The sequence below is a fragment of the Aptenodytes patagonicus genome, chromosome 1 (assembly GCF_965638725.1).
Source record: "Aptenodytes patagonicus chromosome 1, bAptPat1.pri.cur, whole genome shotgun sequence".
Taxonomy (NCBI): Eukaryota; Metazoa; Chordata; class Aves; order Sphenisciformes; family Spheniscidae; genus Aptenodytes; species Aptenodytes patagonicus.
In genome coordinates, this window is record NC_134949.1 from 222,304,011 (window position 1) to 222,319,481 (window position 15,471).

Sequence of the window (15,471 nt, forward strand, 5' to 3'; positions counted from 1 at the left end):
GAAAAGATAGGGAACAGGAAAAGTTTACTGGCATGTAAAGCTCCTGTCAGAAGGGTTAAGTGAGCACAGAGAGAAGGCAAGCTGTATTTACAAATTAACCCCACTGAGGGAAACAGTATGAAAGGCATCCCATAGGCTACGGTAAAATGTGTAACTGCATAATGATCTCATTCTCCTTTCCACTGCCTTGTTGGGATCCTAATCTATCATATTATTTATTACATGGCTCCAGCTATGTCATTACTGCATCTAGCGGAACAGTTTATCCTATATTGAACGTACCAATATCTTCAGTCTGTGTCTGGTGCATGCAGAAATGTTGTCAGCCTAAATGCTGTTATTGTATATGTGGTGGGTTGACCTTGGCTGGACGCCAGGTGCCCACCAAGCCACTCTATCACTCCACCTCCTCAGCTGGGCAGGGGAAGAAAAATACGACGAAAGGCTCGTGGGTTGAGATAAGGACAAGGAGATCATTCAGCAATCACTGTCACAGGCAAAACAGACTCAACTTGCAGAGATTAATTTAATTTATTGCCACTCGAATTCAGCATAGGGTAATGAGAAATAAACCCAAATCTTAAAACACCTTCCCCCCACCCTTTCCTTCTTCCCGAGCTCAACTTCACTCCCGATTTTCTCTATCCCCTTCCCCTGCAGTGGGGAATGGGGGTTGCAGTCAGTTCATCACACGTTGTCTCTGCCGCTCCTTCCTCCTCAGGGGGAGGACTCCTCATACTCTTCCTCTGTTCCAGCGTGGGGTCCCTCCCATGGGAGACAGTCCTCCATGAACTTCTCCAGTGTGGGTGCTTCCCACGGGCTGCAGTTCTTCACAAACTGCTCCAGCGTGGGTCCCTTCCACAGGGTCACAAGTCCTGCCAGCAAACCTGCTCCAGCACAGGCTTCCCATGGGGTCACAGCCTCCTTTGGGTGCATCCACCTGCTCCGGCGTGGGGTCCTCCATGGGCTGCAGGTGGATATCTGCTCCACCGTGGACCTCCATGGGCTGCAGGGGGACAGCCTGCCTCACCATGATCTTCATCACGGGCTGCAGGGGAATTTCTGCTCCGGCACTTGGAGCACCACCTCCCCCTCCTTCTTCACTGACCTTGGTGTCTGCAGAGTTGTTTCTCACATATTCTCACTCCTCTCTTCTGGCTTCTCAAGTATGTTATCGCAGAGGTGCTACCACCATCACTGATGGGCTCGGCCTTGGCCAGTGATGGGTCCATCTTGGAGCTGGCTGGCATTGCCTCTATCAGACATGGGGGAAGCTCTTAGCAGCTTCTCACAGAAGCCACTCCTGTAGCCCCCCCACTAGCAAAACCTTGCCATGCAAACCCAATACAGTATATCAATAGCTCTCAAAAGTGATCTAGAAAAAAGCAAACAAACAAAAAGACTGCTCAACCAAAAGAAGAGAGAAAGTCCCTGAAGGTGGAGACACGCCTGTCTGCACAGTCATTGCAGACGTATGTTTACTGAATTCTGAATGACCTCTTTCAGTGATATTCCCCAAAAGTAATGACACCATATTCCCATGAGTACTGGTCTAGTTAGCGGATGGAGGCAGATTCCTCTGTGAAATGGGGAAAGTTTCAGAGCAGGAGCTTGATTTTGGGCATTGTCCTTTGGAGATGTTGATCTTTCTCCATTGGCCACAATTAAACTCAGGGCTGTTCAGCCTCCTGGAGCTAAAGCAAACGTTTGTGACCGTCTCCTCTTCTCACCCCTTTGGCTGTTGGGTTTTTTATCTTTCTGCTATTTTCCATGCATCAGACATACAAATAAAAATCAGGCACAGAGTATCTGAGCTGTAATGATGACTTGCATTGCAGATCGTGGCTATACAAAGTGGCAAAATCTAGAAGCTTTTAACTGCATTTTCAGTCCTTCTGACATATCAGTATCTTTTTAGGAAGGAGTCTGTTAATCTTGCACATGAAACACATTCCAGCATAATGCAGAATGCTGCAGTCTTGCCCTACAAATTCATCCTAGCAAATGCAGTGTTGCCACTAGCAGTCCTTGAGGGATCAAGGACCTCTCTCTTTCAGAAGAATTTTGTAGTAGATATTTGGCAATATTTGCCCTGCTTTGGCTGAGTGCATTATGCTCTGGTCCTTGGAGAGGGAACCTTATCAGAAGTGACCAGCTTCTCGCAGACTGTGCAGCATAATCTGTTCGCTCAAAAGTGCATTAACAGCTGGGAAACTGAGTGTTTGAGCCCTGGACCTGTTGCTGAGATTTTGGTTTTTGCTTTTGGGGATTTTTTTCTCATTCCTTAGTGCAAATATAATTTTCTTTGCTAGAGCTTTGGAGCTCACATTAGGTGTCCTGTGTGCATTCTCAACCCTTTCTCTGCTACGTGAAGGCAAGTTTTTGGTAGCACCATCTGTCCACGACAAGGAAAACCAGAGGCACTAGTGGGGTGGAGATGCAGCATTCAAGAGTTTTCCAGTATGACTAATTTGGGAATGAGGACAAATTCAGTTTCCAGTTCACTTTCTTCAAGTGTTTTGCAACTCTTTATCTCTCTGAGCTAAATCAAAGAATTTGGAATTCACCTCTGGGTTTTTTTTCTGAGAAAGTAAAACAATGCTGACATAGAAAAATATCTTCCAAGATTTAGACCAAGATGATAAACATGATGCAAAGAGAGTTATCTAACCAGCATTGTAATTTTCTACTCATTATTTAAATTATTAATTCTAATCATTCTTATAAAATTGTCAAAATAATTCTTTATCTTTTAAATCAGACAAATACTAGACAACATTTTTAATAACTTTCAGGATATTATCTCAGGTTCATGAATATACATCTTCTGGTATTACCTTGTGTGCTATAAGTTTATTTTTTCATTAACATAAGCATTTTGTGTATTCTGTCAGTTAATAAAGGTTGGTTCTTGTTCATAAATTATGGAGGTTTATATATTTGGGGGAAAAATTCAGTTATTTCATCTGCTGAAATTTGAAAATATATCAAGCCATTTAGTTTCTGGTGAATGAATAATTAAATGTAGACTTGTTTCATACTTAGAGCATGTAAATCATAGAATCTTAGAGTGGATTTGGTTGGAAGGTACCCATGGATGTTATCTGATCTGAACCACTCCAGATAAGGTCAATTTTGAATCAGAAGTATCTTCAAAGGGAGGGAAGAAGCAAATTGTTAACTATTTTGCTTTTTGTGGTTTTGTGTGTTTGCTTGTTTTTTTTTTTCCTGAAATGAAAAATAAAACGTTCTGTATTTTGCAGACTTTTTTTCTTAAAGATATAATTTCAATTCACCAGAATTACTATAAAATGTAAAATTCATTGTGTTCTAGGACCAAGTTAGTTGTGAAATCAGAATTTAGAATTTTTAAAGCTCTTCTATGTTTTTAGAAATAATATTTCTTGGCTTTTCATATTCAAAAGAAAAAAAATTCTGAAACTAGGCACAAATGAGTCACTTGGCTCCATTCCAGCTTGAATGAAGATGAGCAACAGGATAAGTACCTGAAATGAACTTGAAAGATTAACAAGTAAAATGTGCAAAGGAAATATTTATTCTTCAAATTAGCTCATGTCTCTGCTAACGACATGGCAAGCAGAAATCTATGTTTCTTTAATGCAAGTAACTTGACATTTTGACGGCCAGAGAAGCCAGTCATTCCTAATGAAGCCACTGATCAGTACCTCTTCTGCTTTTAGTACTTTAAAGCTTTTATCTGTAGTTAAAGAACACATTTCTAACTAGAAAACTTAATGAAGAAGAAATGTTTATCCTAATGTGATCTAGGACAGTACCTTGTAATCTGCCTTGAGGGAAACATAGAAAATTACTCCAACTGGGAGTGAGTTTATGAATCAAAAGATGTCAGATAAGTTGCTTCTTACTTTGTCACATCACATCTCTGTCCTAAACAGAACATGACGAACAAACCCCAGCACTTCTTTTTATCTACATGTATAAAAAGAGCGGTGCCAAAGTAGTAATAACTCTTTGTTATGGCATCATGTTGTTTCTAATACAGAGACGTCTTACAGGTAGTTATAGATGGGTCATCCTTCCATGCTCCTTGCCTCTGTGTAGTAGTGTGCTCATGATTATGACTGGACTCCTACTTACGAGTTAGTCACTGTGATCACCAGTATCCCGTGGTACACAAACCTGGAAAGGAATGTAGTTCCTGAAAGAGTAATGCAAGAAAAATGACAACTTCTCTTGTTAAAAAAGTTTACTACTTCCTATTTCTGTAGAGGCTAACGGTTACTAGACAAATTCTATTTGCACAGTGAGTGGCATCTTCTTAAGAGGTATTTTGGTGCTTTCCTTGGTAAAAGGCTTGTGGCCAAGAGATGTTTCCTTAGGAGCAGGACCTATGCTGGAAGCACGATCCAAAGTACTGTGAATTCTCGGGAAGTCGGTATTGATCTTCTTTTGCTTTTTAGCCATGCGCATTGGACTTGTCAATTTATTTCTGAGGACTATAACCATCCTTGTGGACCACTGACAAAAAAGATGTTCTACTATAGCCAGAATCTTGGATTTGAGATTAAAAACATATTGGGACTCTGTGTTGTATGATAGAAAGGAACATTTAGCTGTACTAATAATTAAGTATCTATCACAAAATACAGTTCCTGGACTTCCAACTAGTTTTCCAACTTTATTAAGGGTGGGAAAGATTTTCTTAGTTGTAAATGGAAGAAAACTAATTAGTGTTAATTTGTGCACTGCATGTTGATGCAGTCAAACTCTTTTAATATCAATTAAACATATTAAAACAAAGTACGATGCTAAATTAAAGATTAGTGTCTAAAAAAATAAAATGAAAACCATCAAAATTTTTAGCTCAGTTCCTGATTGACCTTCTGTGTTTATCCTAATTTATTCTTACTTTTAACTTGGTTTGTAATTATAAAATATCATCGGTAACAATCATAAAATCATAACACAGGACTGCAGAAAAATTTTCAAACTAAAGGCATAGACTTCTATGCCATCATCACCACAGATTAACAAAATGAGAGTAAATAAAAGGTGACATGCTGTCAAAGTATCCAGATTATCCAGAAGGGCAAGCTGCCCTCTTATTAAGAGATGTTACCTCAGGAGAAAAGAAGAGTCTTTGATTCAGTGATTGCATTCAATATAGTAAGGTTGGATTACTGCAATCACTAAATAAATGACCATAGCTAGAGATATAATGAGAATACAGGGCTGAAAAGGAGCTGGAATAGCAAAAAGAGAAGCTAAGTGAAGTCAAGGCAAAAGGGAGCAATATCATGCATTTGAAAAGGGGTAGCTGTTCTGGCCAAGACTTATAGACATGACTTGTGATCTGTGGATTTTTTTTCCCTAGAAATTCAACAAAATTATCTTAACAGTTTCAACAATGGATGTTTCACACTTCTAAAACAACAGCTGAAGCTGAACGCTTTAAATCAGATGCAAGTTGCTAGAGAAATATGTGTTATTATACACAGTATTTGTGAAGGAGGTTAATGTCCAATTTCCTGCAGGTTAATTTTTGAAATAATTTTCGTGTTGGTGCTATGTTTTGCCACTTACTCTCTGTCACACTTTATACATTAACTTATAAATGAATATTGAAATGAGCAAGAGGCTAATAAATAAAAATCTTCGCAGAAGCTGGCATTTACTTAAATGACAATAGTGTTAATTGGGAGGTCTGGAACTAATCCAGAGCTGAAGCGAAGCAACATTTCTTTTTCTTTTTCTTTTTTTTTTTCTTTCCTTGTCTTTTGAGAGCTGACAGTGTATAGTAGTGACTCATATATCAGGAAGATTTCTGCTCTTTTCAAGTAGGTAAAAAAAAAATATAAGGAAGGCAGCTTGTGAATACAATTAACGTGAACATTGATGAAGCAAGCTAGGTGAACGCAAGCATATGTACCTGACTTATAACCGCATTTGAACACTCCACCCTTTGACTCCACCATTCTACGAAAAATTCTCCTACAAGGTCATTGCACTGTAACTGGTGATGAGGATGTCCCAAAGGGAGAAAAATGTCAGGCACTAGGCAAACTGTAACCTTTTTTTTACACCTTCATTACTCCGATGCAAGTCGGGAACAATATTCATTCCGATGTCATGGCTCTGTTTTATGCTCTGTAATTTCACCCTTACAATGTCACCACTGTTGGTTTATGTTTCTTGAATTTGTCAAAGATGAGGCTACAGCTACTGAAGTAAAGCTGAAACTGCATCTCTCTCCAGCACACATAATCTCCTTTGCTGCTAGGGGAAAAAAAATAAATCTCTTACACTGGAGACTTTTGTTTGGTGTTTTCTGTTTCTTGTTTTTTGGTTTTGCTCTGTGGGCTTTCCACGTCTCAGTTAAAGTTGCGGTAGTGTTCTTACATCTTTAATCCTCTCTTCCTCCATGGACATGGATTGCATTTTATTTTCACTTAATAAGGACTTGCTTTATTTTATATAATGAGAGAGATGCATTCCTTTGCAGAAGAACAGTGCGGAATATGTGGCATTACCGTAATCCTCTAATTTTGCCTTTGTATTCTAAGCTCTAAGGTGTTACTGAGGGAATCTGATGCATATCATCTTCATTCTTAAAAGTCCGAAGGATACATGGGGGGAGCAATAGGGGGATGAAAGACCATACAAAAGTGGGTTCAGATTTGCCTTTTACCTCACAGAGATTGCGTAGGGCCAAGGAAATAAGCGTGGAAAGAAATCTGTTGATTACTTTATGGTGATCCTCAAGATGAACCTCCAGGGGCACAGATTTCCAATGCAGAATATCTGAACTTTAGGTGCTGAGCAGTGCGGGAGGATGAAGGACACTGGGGAGGTACTGTGGCATAGTGTCTACTAGCTGATGCTTTCACTGGGGGGGAGGAACTATATTTCTCCCCTTTGCTCTGACAATTCAGAAAAATCCAATGAGCTCTTTAGGTGATACAAGCCAAAGTGAAGGGACATATTTTGAAGTCTTTCACTTTTGAAACCACAACTAATTTTTTCCATCAGACCTACATACAAATTCCTTGCAGTCAGCCACCAAGGCAGAAGGAAATCTGAGAAGAGACTGCACAATCCCCTCTGCTGGCTTCTCCTTCTAACCACCGATTTATCTTTCTTTTAATATACAACACTCATCCTATATTGCTTAAATTGCCGGCTACCCTTAGAGTGGGGAGATAGTTTTATATAGCACCATTCTGAGCCCGGAGCATCTCTCAAAATGCTTGAGAAAGTAATGAGGTTAAATGGTGACCATGCTGTGATCCTGAGTACAATGAAGAGCCATTATGCATACAGCAGTGGAAGAGTAAAGACACATGCTTGTCTTTAAATCTGGTGACTTAGTTTAAATTCTGTGCTGAATGGTCAAAGCATTACAGTACCTGTGCTTGAAAAAGACACAGACTTGACCTTCTTTGCAGGCAATCTTGCCCTTTTGTAAGATGATCAGAGAAGCATGAACTTCTGCACTGGGAAAAAGATAGTAAAAAATTACCTTGTTATTACAATCTGTGCTGGTAGATTACTTGTAGTTAGAATGACTAAAAGCAGGATGCTGAGTGACTATATGCCGTACCCTTGGTGAAGTGTGTGTATTTTATGCTCTTGTTTTTAGTGCATTCCCCAAACTATGGTGGGCAGAATAATTAAATTTGGTTAATCTCAGTGAGCCAGAAACACATCTTTTGCTGTTTATTTTCTTCATTCTTTAAACATAGTCATGTGAAACAGCATGGGAGAGGTCTAGGAAGAAGTGCATCTATCCCGTTTTGTTTTGCACGCTAAAGCCATTCGATGCTGGAGCAAATTATCCAACCCATCCTTCCCTATGGCCTTGCAAAAGAGGATGCAGAGCTGAGATGAGCTTGTAAAATCATAATACAGTTTGTGTTTGTGTGGGGGGTGATCAACATAAATAGATTTTTTTTCTTCTTGGATGATTTTGTGTTGAAAAATGTCAGATCTAATATGAAATTCTGATCTATGTGACACTCATAAACTTGAGGTTATTCCAGAGAAGCCATTAACCTTTATGCAGAGTCTTCTGAGATCATAATTTGGCTTGTCTTCAGGGTTTTTTTTTTTCTACTCCAAAACTCGTGCAATGAATTTCATTGACTTACACAAGATATCTTGGAATTTCTCCTTCAACATAAAATAGATACTCATAGATATTTTTAGTGAAAGATTGGTATGAGAAAGCAAGCTCTTAATCAGTTGCTTATGGCCCCCATACCAGATGATGCTTACTAGCAGAGAGCTGAATGGGAGAGGTGCCAAAACTCTTAATGTAATCTGGGCTATCCTGCTTTATACAGTCAGACCCCATACTAGCTATGCTTTCACTACATAACCTTTTTCCCCAAAATTTTTTGGCAGCAACTGGTTGCAGTCACGGAGAGTAAATTTGTATCTTTACAGGATGATGTCAACCACGAAAGTGGCTATAGCAGACAAGCAGATAAATCACAAGTATGCACTAGGTCCAATGCCAGGTGTGCTGCATAATGTTCAGGCATAAAGTAGCACTAGATGGCCCGGGCAATGAGTCTGAGACATTGGACTGACTTATTCATGCACACTTACATGTGCATGCATGATTTCCCTCTTTGGGCATGGATTTTAATATTTAAAATTTGGCAACCATGCTGAGCAGTTTCATTTATTGATTATTCCACTTGTTTCCATCTGGAAGAGACCCAGGGGGGTACACAGGATGAAAAAGGCCTGTTAATTGAAAGCAGAAAAAATTGTTGATAATTTTCCATCAAGAAAAGTTTGCATTGAAAATCTATTTTCACTTTGTTTTTGTTAGCAAACCAAATATTTAGTCGCTTTTAATTTTTGTCATGGGAATAAACATGCTGAAAAATGAAAAGAGGTTTAAGTATTGCATTGTTTCTAACAGGTCTAATAACTTGCTTAAAAAGAACAAGAAACTTTTACTGTGAAAAAAAAAAGAAAAAGGAAAAAATTTTGTTAACATTGCTTTTCTATGGAAAAAAAATGTCCACAGAAATAATACGGGATTTTAGACAGGAAGTTTCCTGACTTCTGAATAGAAGCACAGATTGTTCCTTCTAATTCCAAAAGAGATGGAATGGGTCTGTCTCTAGCTCTCTTGTTCTTGTGCTCTCTTTTTCTCTTTCATCCCTCTTTCTTCCTCTTTGTCCCTTCGTCTCCTTGGTTATTTTATATTGGGGGGGGGGGGGAAGAAAAAAGAAAAAAAAGGAAAAAAAGAAAGAAAAAAGAAAGTAAAACTGTTCTGAAGGAACCTCAAAGGACTTAACTATTTTAATTTGGAAAATAAAGCAGCAAATATTTTTCCTCTTTCTTGTGTCATATTTCCATCAACATTCAGCATGCTGAAAAAGCAGAATCTTGTTGGTTTGTTTGTAGATTACACCTGTTTTCCTCCCATTTGGCCCAGAGGCCAAGTTCTTTATTTATTCCTTGGTAGATGGAGTAGCCCAACTTCACTGAAAACAATGAATTCTGTTTAATGTGCAAAAATTTAGACAGTAAATCAGAAAATATAATAATCTCATATATTAGGCTATGTGTTAGCCTGGTATTAATATATTTTTTAGTATTATTTTTGTTGATCTTTGGTTATGCAGTCCTTTCCTGGGAACAGTATGAATCCAACTGACCAATATGATTTCATTTTTTTCCTCGGACTCCTCTTCCTGTCTCTAACCATCTGTTTGTCTACTGGTTTTAGCTCTGAATAGGATTTGAAATCTTTCATTTATTTAGCACTATTTAATAGCTTTTCCTAGCAGTTCAAGTAAAGAAGACAGGTGGCAGACTCTCGAGAATTTACACTTCTTGTTTTTCAGCCATTCCTGCTGTTTTTGTGATAACAGATTTGTGTATAATCCATATTAAAGAGTCAGTTATTTGCAATGTGGAAAGTGAAGGAAAAAAAACCCAGACCATACATAAACCTTAAAATTAAATAGCAATATGCTGACTTTTGTTGTATAACCACTAGCACTGCCATGAACATCGTGAAATCTTTGTTGGCATCCCAGTTTGTTGCAAAATTATTACTTAAAATTATGCAACAGTATATATGAGACAGGAAAATATGAAGGACAATTCATGTTTTCTGTCTTCTTGCTGAGCATACGTTTAATATTTCAGCATTCAACTCTACTTGAAGCAGGTGGCTGACTTTTTTAGCATTATCATTTTCATGCCATCATTATTATTTTGGGCAATATACTATCATCCAACCTGCTTCACAAGAATGTGAGCAGTATCATGATAACGGAAGTCTATTTACTGTCATTCAGGAATGCAGATCAGCTCTGGAATGGACTGTCTAAATGTTTATAGGTCAGCTGAAAACAATTAAAGAAGTTGCCAGATAAATCTTTTAAAAGTCTGTTTTCATTTATTTACAACATGAGAAAACTTTAATTAGTGGGACTATTTTTCTGTTTTGAAAAAAAAAAAGATATAAAAAACTGACAAAGAATGTATACTCCTATAGACATTTTCAATCCAAGTGGTTCAGTAATTTTCTGGAAAGGAGTTTGAAACACAAAATAATTGTCCTACTTTCACAAATAACAGTAACCTTATCCTGAGAAATAAAGGCAGCGTTTGAAAGCCAGAGCTACCATTGGTATCTGAGTATCTGCTGAAATTTGATCAAACAAGCAACCACTGAAAAAATCGGTAGCACCTTAGTGTTAGGCAGAGGCTTCAGGGTCAGACCAACTGTATTACTTTGAATGGGATATATCATTCCCAAAACGCTAATCTATCTCATCATTGAGCTTATTTCCATATTCACTAACGGATTTCCACCATAATAGATCTGGGCTGGTCGTCGGCCATGGGATGGAGGGGAGGGAGAATGCTCCCAAGGTCAAAGGTGTGTCCAGCCTTCACTTGGAGGTGAAGTTCAGAGGCACTGCCCCCTCTCACAACCCTAAATCATAAATTTATGCAGCCTGATTGTGAAGATTTTGGAACTGTTACAGTTTAGAAAACACAGGAGGAAATCTCACAAAAGCATTGTCATAGCTGAGTTTATTTCCCCACCCTCCTTTTGGAGCTGGGCTCCATATCTTTTCCTCATTAGTGTTTTTACTTTGATATATTATTTTTTAAAACACGTTAATTTTCTAGAATGAAAGGGATCACATCATATTTCAAAGCCTTTACTGTGACATTAAACCTTTGAACTAGTTACAGACATTATTTCCCTAAGGCTATAAGTTTGAAAGGTTATTAAAAATTTAATTTTAAAGATGATACCCAGAATAAAAAACAATAATATATAAACACCACTTAAAATCTTGATTGCCTAATCTTATAAATCCCATTGCTACTTACTTTTAAATAAAGTAGAAATTACTGTTAAAAAATACAGAAGCTTAATTTTCGTAGCAGGATTTCAGAAGAAGCATGGAGATGCTAGCTCCTGTATCTTTTATGTTGGTTGAAGCTGCACATTTGTTATATCTGTGGCTGCTACATGGAGTGAGTTTTAAAATTCAGTTCTTTTAAAACAGTTGTAAAGAAGGCATACTTCCTACCTTTAGGGCATGAACCCACATAGGAGGCCATGAGTGGAAATAGCTGAATAATTGTGAAAAGGTGATTTAGGTGCTTAGGTTACATGATCCCAGGCCTAATTTGATTGAGACACTCATGTTAGGAGTATAGTCTCCCTTGACTTGCCTCCAGACATCAACTTTTCAATCATTATCTGAAGGATTTTCCTGCTCTCCCTGACTTAAGAAAACCTAAAACAGGCTCCTCGCTTCTAGACTGCTAACCTGATGGAGTATTTCAAGTATGTGTGACAAATTTCTGTCCTCTGAAACCATACTACCATGCTATCAGGGCTTTTCAGTAATGTTCTGAAATCATATCCTTAATATCTTCTCTTTTTTCAGCCATTTATTTTTATGGATGTCCCCTTTGGTTTATGGCCTCTGGTTTAGTGTAGCTTTCAGGATTTTTTCCTTCTTGTCCCTGCTATCATTTAGGAACCTTGTACTTTACTGTGTTGTGAGGCATTATTTCCAAAGCCCTTCTCAAAGCCTTCAGTCATCCTTGTTCCTCTTCATTTCTTAATGTACAACTTGTGAGTTGCCTTTTCAAAAAACAAGTGTTGACCTTTCCCAAAAGCAATGTCCTCAGACATCCTGAACGTGAGGTATGTCTCTTCACTTTTTTTCTCTCCTTCTTTCTTCCTAATCATTTTTCTTACAATAACTAGTACTAACAGCGTGCTACACTGTGTGCTAAGCAGTTGCATATCTTTTTAATACTCTAGCATTGTCTCCAGAGAGTATGGGCAAGCCTCAGGTGTCCTGGCTCTGGACTGTGACTCTGTTGGGTAGATGTGCCCTTGTGGCCCTCCAAAAGGCAGCTGGAGCTTAGGTCGTCCAAAAGATTACTTTTGAGAGTATCAAAAAGTTTCTGCTTGTGAACTTATTCTTGCCTTTGTTAACAACCTGAATGACCTGTTAACCTCCCTGCACCAAGCTGGAGGGAGCAACCGATGTTCTGGAGGGCTGCCATCCAGAGGAACCTTAACAGGCCGGGAGAAACCTCATGAAATTCAGCAAAGGTAAATGCAGAGTCATGCACCTGAGATTGAATAACCCCATACACCCATGCAAGTTAGGAACTGACTGGAGAAAACACGGCTTTGCAGAAGAGGACCGGACAGTTGCAGTGGAGAATTCACCAGCCCTCAGTGTGTCCTCACAGCAGTGAAGGCCAACAAAACCGTGGGCTGCAGTACGAGCATATCCAGCAGGGCACGGCAAGTGGCTGTTTCCTACTATTCAACACTTGTGAGAGGACATGTCACAAAATATGTCCAGTTTGGGGATTTTCAATACAGTGAAGACATTGGACCAAGTGACCTCCAAACCTAAATTACTCCCTGATTCTATGATTCCACTTTGTCTCCATCCTACCACAGTGTACCAGGAGATACAGCACAGAAGGTAATCCAAAAACCTGAAAATTAGTACTTGACCTTAACAAATTGTACTTGTACAATTTAAGTACAAAGAAACAGAGTTCTTTTTCTACTTAATGTTTGATTAGTTCATGATAAACTTCTCAAACTTAATGAAAACATTACCTACTTTTAATTACTGGCGCACTGTATTTGCCTTCATATATCTGCAGTAAAATAAAAAAAATGACAGAACCTTATAGCCTAAATTATGCTTTCCGGTGTGATTTTGACACTACAGAGATGAAACACCACAAGAATAAATTAATGAATAAATTAATAGGAATAAAAATAATAAATTAATGACTAAAGGTGTTGCAACAACAAAGCCCACACATAAATGTAGCACAAACAGAAACATTTCCAATGACAGCACACATATGGGTGCATTTCTACCCCAGTGTTCTTATTCGTATTTTAAATCCAGATTCAAAATCCAGTGACAAACTTTAACCCCTGCTGTATATAATTTTATACTATAAATTATAATTTAATAAGTCATAAAATATATATTTATTCAAAATTGAAGATTCTTCCTTTTTAAAATCATTTTACTGTGACTGAATGAAAATGCATATGATTTGATGCATAGTGTGGCATTTTGTGTATGTTTAGACATTTTCTCTGTCTGTAATGGGCTTTGCATAATTACTGGTCCAGCAAATCATCAAGCTCCATGAAAAGCGACTACAATTTGTCTAGAACTATGTGTCATATTGTCGGATTTCTTTGTGTGCACAAATGTGAGCAAGGAAGATTTTTATAAACAATTATCAATGTTAGAAATACATTTTCATTTCTCCAGGATTTCATGGCTATTCTGAATATTCTGATGGAAAGGCAGGGCTAAGGTTTATCACTGTCCATTAAATAAATTTAGTGTGATGTTGGTGTCTGAATACTTTGGGTAACCTTAGCAAAGGCCTGAATTTGGATCATGGCCACGTTCAATTAATTTAGTTGTCTGGAGTCATACTTAGGGATTTTTTTCTTATTTTTGTGTGCGTTTCTATGAGTTGTAATTGTTTACCTCATCCACATGGACCACATAGACCACATTTCCTTAGGGAAACCTCAGAAAAGTTTACTGTATTTCACAACTGGATAACTTTATATAAATTTGCTAGTTCACAATGAAGAGAGCTGTACAACGTGTGTGATGCGTAAATGTTAAGTTACAGTAACTTCGGCTTTTCCAAGTGCTTGATATGCAACTTGAAAAGAATTGTCTCATTATCCTTAAGCATGGCAACTTGTCATAAGAGAAAGGCCAACTATGAAACTGCATGAGAACATTAGACTGACATCATTTTACTGCTGTGGCTTTGCCAATTAGTCTGTGTAAATATCACCTTCTTGAGAGACTGGAAGAATGAAAGATGAACTCATGGATCTATCACTCATGAAACACACAAGCCTCACATAAATAAACACCTCTTTCAGAAGACAGGAGAGGTCCCTGGGAGTATTGATTCTTTGTGCATTTTGAAACCCTGTCATTTCAAGTCTTAAATTACTTTTATGAACCAATATAATGATGAGGCTGTGTAGATTCTACTTCATGTTGCAAAATTATGCGCCAGGAACTGAAGTTCCTTTAAAACAGTTTTCTGCACTGAAAGTCAATGAGATAACCTTAAAAACAATGAGCAAGCATAATGTTAAGGTCAGTATCTTGATGCTTCAAACAAGCATAAAACAATATATTTGGAAGGCACTGGAATATTTTCTGGGATACTGTCCCCGTGAGGAAATTTTTGAGAACTGACATCACAACTATTGGAGGCCAACATATTTTTATTCAGTGAACAGTTTCTTCCTGAAACCTTGGTCCTGAGTCCTGTTTTTATCCCATTTGTCTTTCCACCATGGAGGTTAATCCCTCTGATAGGAAGGGTTGCTTCATTTAACAATTTTGTATGTATCTACAGTGCAGACCTCTACAGCTGGGCTAGATGCCTCAGCCTTCTTTCATCATCCACAGAGAGACTGAGATGAATCGTGTCTTGATGTTCTTGTTTCTTTTATTTAGTCTAAGAAGATGCAGGATGAACAGTTCAGAGACAGAGATCTACCTTAGAACAGACAACTTTCTCAGAAAACCTCATATGATTTTTTTCCCCCTAAACCTTCATATCGAATTTGGGAGGACTCAAGACATCAGTCAAACCACCCTGTTTATATAGACTAGTAAATCTCAGGCTGGGAAGGACCCTCACAAACACCTGATCTGATCCTTTCATTAATGTGCCTAAATGTCTTACCCAAGCTTTTCTGAATCAAGCCTGTACATTTATTTGAGGTAGATTATATCTTTTTGAAAGATATACAGGCATTGACATTATTAAACAGGGAGTCCCAGGTGCTATTTACTTTTGTTAGAAAATGTGTACCCTGTCTCTCATATGAGTGTGTTTAACTTCCGTTTCCAACTGGTAGATTTTACAAATATTTTCTTTTTTCTCCTA

The 15,471-nt window shown here is 38.1% G+C and overlaps 1 long non-coding RNA gene across 1 annotated transcript in view; it reads left to right on the plus strand.

The window, feature by feature from the left end:
* The window catches only part of LOC143156844 (uncharacterized), a 767,026-nt gene that overhangs the window by 420,493 nt on the left and 331,062 nt on the right, over window positions 1–15,471 (plus strand). The gene's annotated exons all lie outside the window — the stretch shown is intronic.